The sequence below is a fragment of the Dermacentor albipictus genome, chromosome 2 (genome assembly GCF_038994185.2).
Source record: "Dermacentor albipictus isolate Rhodes 1998 colony chromosome 2, USDA_Dalb.pri_finalv2, whole genome shotgun sequence".
Lineage (NCBI taxonomy): Eukaryota > Metazoa > Arthropoda > Arachnida > Ixodida > Ixodidae > Dermacentor > Dermacentor albipictus.
Window position 1 is genome coordinate 204,376,560 of NC_091822.1, and position 6,948 is coordinate 204,383,507.

Genomic DNA, 6,948 nt, shown 5'->3' on the forward strand with positions numbered 1-6,948 from the left:
ATTCACAAAGGAGGTATACCGGTGAAGGTGGAGGCCTCAGTCTAGGGCCCCTGTGGCCTTTGCCATCTCCCTAGCTCTATCGATCAGCTTGGGCTGTTCTTCAGGCTTCGAGCAGGACAGCGCAGCCTCCCACTGCTCCGGTGTTGGTGTTTTGTGTACTGGCGTTACCTTTGGTTTTTCGCAGGCCCATGTAACGTGGTAACTCATCAATAACAATAATACCAGGTTTGCGCGTCTCCAGCTTTCTACTACCTATGGTTCATTCTAACTATGGGAAAATGACGTCATCATTCGCTGCTATTCCCCAATCGCGTGGGTTGGGTATGGTCTGTGATGAGACTCAGCCTTCGGCGATCCGCTTCTCTGACTAGATCTCTGCCTTTTTCAGTTTCCTTAACGTAGCTCCAGCTTTTGTGCCAGCCATTAAAATCCCCCAGGATGATGAGACCGTCCTTGTGTACTGCTCGTTCTGCCTTGCGTAGCAGGTAGGCGAAGTTGGCTTTTCTCTGGCTTGGCGGGCTGTAAATCTTGAGGAGAAAGATGCGTCAATGTCGTGTCTGATTGCGGTGACAGCTTTGGCAACCAGCGTCGCGACCTTACACTGCCCGAGCACTCCATACATATACTTAGTAGCCCGCAAGAATGGGTGATGTTGCGTACTCCAGGGTAGTGTATCGTACTGCCGAGTAGTAGCGGCGCCTGCCTATCGGAGCTCGACCGACGTTACTTATTGGGTAGCGTGGCGTTGGCTGGCTGCAGGCATCCGGTAGACCATGGCGACTGAGCAAAGGCGAGACGATTTTCTATTGCTAAACTTGCACGGTTTATTCAAAGGTAGATGAAAGAAAATGAGAAGAGCACGAAGCGATCAAAAGTACATTTCGGAGATTCTTAAATAGCGTCTCTTGGGCGGGATCTTGCGTCCGTCGATGTCACGTGACCGGTGCGGAAAGAGGGCCTCTCCTCGTCCGGTTATACCGAGCCTGCTGAAAGGAAGAAGTCGTCTCGTCTCCCGGAATTGTAGACGCCTGTCCGCCTCTTCTGCGCTTTGCGGGTTCGTGGAAGTTCTCTTCTAGCTCCACTTCGAGGAAAGAGCCTCTCTAAACTCGCACGCACGCACGCACGCACGCACGCACGCACGCACGCACGCACGCACACACACAAAAGAGGCTGTACAATGCGGGGCTTCCGGCAGACAGGTAGACACTCGAAACGGTCATGGCGAATTAAGAAATCATGCATCATTTCGAAAAGCCCTGGGGGAAGAAGGTCGGGTGAGAGAAAGTTATTTGTGCACGATTTGCGGGACGCCAACAATCGCAGAAGTCACGCCTCATTTCGACGAAGATGGTCGGATGAAATTCCTTTCGTCACGTGGTGTCAGACGCCAACCCTAACAGTGAGCAGCCGGTTTCCAGTAGGGCGATTATGTCTGGTGGAGCTGTGCAGTTAGTGATGTGTTGTTTAAGAAGACCTTGCTTTCTGCGGATCCCACGGCTGCCATATATCGAGGGTTTCCATCTAGACCGAGCATTTACGATGGCTCGCCATACTCAACTGATGGCCTAGTATAGGGTTTAGTTCTGGATTTTATGCCCGTAAGTCGTACTATAGGCGTTCTCTATCCTTGCGCGTCTCCTCTTGGATGTTAGAAACGAGGTTGCTATGATTCGCTAGTGCATTGTTCATGGCTGCCATGGCAGTTGTGACTTCCCGCCGCCCTATGGTGGGCCACCTTTGCCGGCGTCCCTGGCTTCAGCGTCTGGTCCCTCTTTTTTTCTCGCCCATGAGTATGGTGTACTATCTAGTTCACTATACCCATGAGCTTCTCGGCTTCCTGAGGCGTTCCTTGCATTACTTTGTCCGTGTGGGGTGCACTTACTTGCATGGCGTACACCTGGGCTTGCAGGTGTGTCCGTCCTCGATGACAGGGCCGACGCAGTTCGAGCAGACAACGGCGTCAGGTGTCGTGCATACATCCGCCCTATGCCCAGGCTTGAAGCATATATAGCAAACTTGCCCCGATTACCGATAGAGGTAGCGACGTCTCTCGCCGCTGTAGTAATACACGTAGCGGGGGACGATCTTGCCCTCGAAGGTAATGATCGCGGTTCGGGAGTTTCCAAGCATTCTTGCATAAAGTATTTTTACTCTTTGGGTACGTACCCGAAGTTGGGCTTGTAATTCGGTCGGTGTGTCCGGCGTCCAGTCTGTGAATTGCATCTTTCGACAAATTGTCCGGCTCTGCCACGTTAAGCCGTCACTGCATGGTCTTTCGCATCAAAACGTAGACTTGGAACGCTCTGCACAACATTGGCCGTCTTCATGCTTGGCGTGCTGATTAGGGCGATGTTTGATCCGTTGCGCAACCGTATAAGCAAGTTGCCTTCGTTGCACATGTCTGGCTCGACCACGCTGTCTGGCTCGTTTCCAGATGTTTTGGTTATAGCCCGGGCCATCTGATGCGTGCTCAGGTGACTGATGTTGAGCCCCTTCTTCGGTCTAATGATGACATCGAAATCGGTCTTCGGCAGTGGAGGTAGCTTCTCTTGGCGAATGGGATTCCACTTTAGTTTGGCTGGCTCGGCGCTGATTTGTCCACCGCTTAGGTCCCGGTAACCGGAACGGCGATCAGCCGTGAGTTGTGGTATTTTGCAGTATTTTCCATCCCCCGTTGTCGGAGGTTTCCTTTTGCGAAAGGTCGGTAGTGTTGTCTTCGCGTTGGGGGTTCTTTTCGATCGGCGTCGTCGCTCCGATCGTCGCAGACGCGTCGTCGTCAGCCATCCTGGCGCGTCCCGTACGAGCTGGAGCAGCGTTCCGTCGGACCGACGGCCGAGGCCCCTAGGCTTAGAGCAGCGTTCTTCTCCGCGGATCCTCGAACAAGCAGAAATTGAGGAAACATGGACTTACGGTTGAAAACCGGTTATTCAAAGGTTTCGCTTGTTTAGTAGAAAGCGATAGAGTACTGCATTTTTGGCGACTTCGAGGTTTTCTGGGTGAAATGAGGCGTCGAGGCAGGAGCTCATGCGAAGCGTGACCGCTCCGTTTGGCCCCCTAGCGTCGTCTCCGAACGCCGCGCGCCCTTATATGAACACCTCGCGGGCAAGCGAGCGCCTTGAGACGCTTGGCGCGTTTTCATTGGGCTTTACAGAGCCCAATGAAGTCGGAACGCAGTCGTAGGATTGCGTGGACAAGGGACGCGCGCACAAGGCAGGTTTGCGAGAGCGACACTGAGGGTGATTTAGCATCGCGGCGAAGCACTAGGCAGTTTTAGTATATAGCGTAAAGCAGCAAACTCAGAGTTAGCCAAAGCGTTGCGTGCACCACACTGCTCATGCGCTGTACGTAAACGGTGCTGAAGCTCTTACGTACGTACGCTATTTTCGAGATTTAGCGGTGAACGCTAACGCACGCAAGGGGAGCCTTACGTACGGCAACATGGCGGCGCCAGTCGCAGTGAGAGCAGCCCGCTTCGGATCTATCGAGTCGTCGGCCTGCACTGTTCGGCTCATTCGTTCCCCACTAATGCTCGTGTTCGCTTCAGAATTGTGTGATGATGCTTCGACAGTGGCGCACAGGTGACAAATGGGCGTTGTTTACGATATACGTTCTCGATTAGCGGCGCAGTAGGCTTGACGAGAGGGTTTGGTAATGTTTGCTCATGTTTGCTGTATACGCCTCGAGATGGCGTCCAAGTGTATTTCTCTCGTTCGCTTGTTATATAGTCGCATGTCAAGCTGATGCATGTCACGCTTTCCGCGGCAAAACACGGTAGTGTGGTCGGTGCTGTGGTCACAATGCGTGTGCGTTTTACCAACGACGACAATACAAACCTCGTGAAGGAGGTTTTCGCCTTGAACCCATTCGGACGGACGTCAAGGTGGGCGTCCGTTGCGAAAAATTGGAAAGTGGGAAATCCGCTTTCTGGAAGCGAAATTGCCGGCGAAACGTCCCCTCCGGAATAGCTTCGATGTTGAGTGGATCTTGAGGACACGTAGAACCTGAGCGGTCGCTCTCGTTCCCGACGCATGAGGGCGTCTATGTCATCCCAATAAGGACAAGTAATATGGGTCCTACAGAACACTCGATCGCGGCATGCCAAGAATAATCGGTGTGTTTCGCGACTCTCGACAAAACAACGCCCAACCCAAACACCTACATGCGTAATTAACGCAGCGACTGTGGCTTTCGATAAGCTTGACTTAGGGACACACTTGCGGATTCGGCATTGGATAAGCTCGACATGTGTGGATTTGGCTTTCCAGTACTTCGTGTTTTTACATCTAGATGGCGCTGTATTTGTTTGCGTTAACGTTAACGCTTTTCTCCGTTCCGCTATTCTAAAACACTACCTTGTGCCGCGCAGTGCAGTCTTTCTCTGCGTGAGCGTTGCGTCGCACGCTAACGCAAGGATATTACGCTATACTAAAACTCTCTACTATCCCCTCGCGCAACGCCTCACGCGCTACTGCGGTATGCAGCTGGCGTTCCCATCGGACCGCTCGGCTCCATCGAGGTGTGCTCGAGCCCGGCCGTCCGGCCCAATCGGTATGATTGCATTGAAGGGTCCGGATGTGGCGACAAAATGTGGCAGTTGTCTACAAAGACATAATTTCTTTGCCACCGGAAAGGCCATGGTAGACGCACATAAGCTATGAAAAGCAAGTACGCAAAACTAATGACATTTTCGGCTGGTCGTTTCGTAGCGCTCTCGCGAGAGGCGTTGTCTTCGGCTGGTTGAAAGAGGGTGTGCGACCTGCGTTCGGATGGTTCTTCTCGATAGCTCTCCTCCATCTTCGAGCGCTCGGAGGCGCTTCGAGCCCTGTCGTCGGAGCAGTCGTCGAGGTTGAAGCGTTTCCCGCAACGTCATGACAGCACAGCGTCGCTGCTGTTGGCGACCGTCCGCCGTAACCTAGGCAACATAGGCCATTGCATGCTGGCGTCTCGACTAACGCTTTCCTCGATGCGTCCGCCGGTTTTCCCGGCAGCGCCGGGAGCTTAGCATAGGCGAAACATCGGACGGTGGCAGTAGTGACGTGGTTTCGCATCTGCCATTTCCTCCGAGAGCGAGTCACACGTTCGGCTTGCACGCTTGTCCTCTACCCTAAGTTCGGGGAACACTGGATCGGCCCGACTCTGCTTCAGGGGATTGAGGCGACCAGTCGAGGATACCATAAGCAAATACGAAGTCGCAGCCGAGCCAAACAATGCTTACGCATTAGTACACAATTCTCAGAATTTCTGTAGCTTTTACAGAGCAGGAGTGCCTTGTTATCGTCCGGATGGTCAAAATTTTATCGCTACAGTGTAAAAATGTTTGCACTCTTAAGGGAGTTTTTTGTTGCACTGATAACACCCTTACTGTTAGGGCCTTACAAAAATTTACAGAGGGCGACAACGGATCTAACTGGACGTGCGATGACAAAAGACGTAGTTGAAGACTATGTAATCGGTATGGCTACCTTGGGTGCACAGAAATATCCGACAAAAAAATTTTACAGGGAGAGATATGAAACTCGTCGCACGTCTAGTTAGAGCTCCGTTGTGGGCTTCTGTACATTTATGGAAAGTCCTAACGTTAGCGGTGTCACCAGTGCGACAAGAAAACACCCTTACGCGTGTAAACATTTTTACAGTGTACGGCAGGCCTTTCCATGTCGTCACTGACCACCTTGCCCTCTGTTGGCTTTCTTCACTGACATCTTATGGGTCGGGTTGGTCCTTGGGCGTTGCGCCTTCAGCAAACCTCATTGACAGTCACAAACGACCGAAAGTCACAACGACCGTCACACGTTTGTTGCACTCGTGTTTGGGGGCCCGACGACGCAAGAGAGAGAGAGGGAGCCGACGAACGGGCGAGGGGCGCCCCCGCTGTGCTAGCGTCTCGGCCGGCGTCTCGACCCGCAACCTGATCCGTGCGACCGGGTTTCCGGCGGACCACCTGCTGAGGCGAATAGCCGGCGCCTCTGACAGGGACGAAGGCGTTGGTGCGGCCAACAGAGAACGTGGACTTCATGTTTCTTTTCTATTTCGTTTCTATTCCCTTCGACCTGTCTTTTGTAAAATAAGCCAGTCTCGAAACGGATCCCAACGAGTGAAGTTCTTTCCTTCGAGGCTCCTACACGCGCGGCCGACGCCGTCCAGCTTAGTCAACGCACAGGAAAAGTTAGCGCAGTCGTCCAAGAGCGACAGCAATTAGAGTCAGCCCAATTGCGCGAGTATTCATTCACATGCAGTTGCGTACAAGTCTGACCGTCTGGACCAAGGCGCCGACTGCTTGGTCCGACTGTTTGGGAAACTTAGGATTTCATGAAAAAGTTCTTGTTTCACTAAAGGAGAAAAAGAGCGTTTCAACGACTTGCAGATTTTACCGTTTCGAAGGCCTAGCACTCTAAACTTGAAGCATTGCACCCCATTGCAGTTTTTCGGTAAATCTACACCACTAGTATTATTGGCCAACGGGAAAGTAAAATTAGATCGCCCTCAGTAGGTGTTTGAAAAATCGCAACACTTTCGTTTTTGAGCTACTATTCTGACATACCCCGAAATCAGGTTCTTTTATGGGTCCATTTTAGCTAAGGCGATGAAGTTGAAAACTATTTGAAGATATTTGAAAAAAGAGCGGGACGCAAGACGGCGCGTTTCTTCTCCGCTGCGCGGGCGAGATTGACCCTTCATCGCGGCCTCACCCTCGTATACTTTCACTCGCACGTACAGCCTATGGCGCGCGGCGACGGTGTTGTCGCCCTTAGACTTCATGCCGAACGTCATGGTGACGCCGACGGCAGAAATGCGCCAGGAGTGTCCGTATAGTTTCTATCGCAATGAAACACCATGCGAACACGCACCGCGCGAGTGTAGTCATTTTATCCAGTCTTCCGCAGTCCTCGCAGCTCTCACCTGAAGGCAGCATCTGGTGTCATGGATGGATGGATACAACTTTCCTGT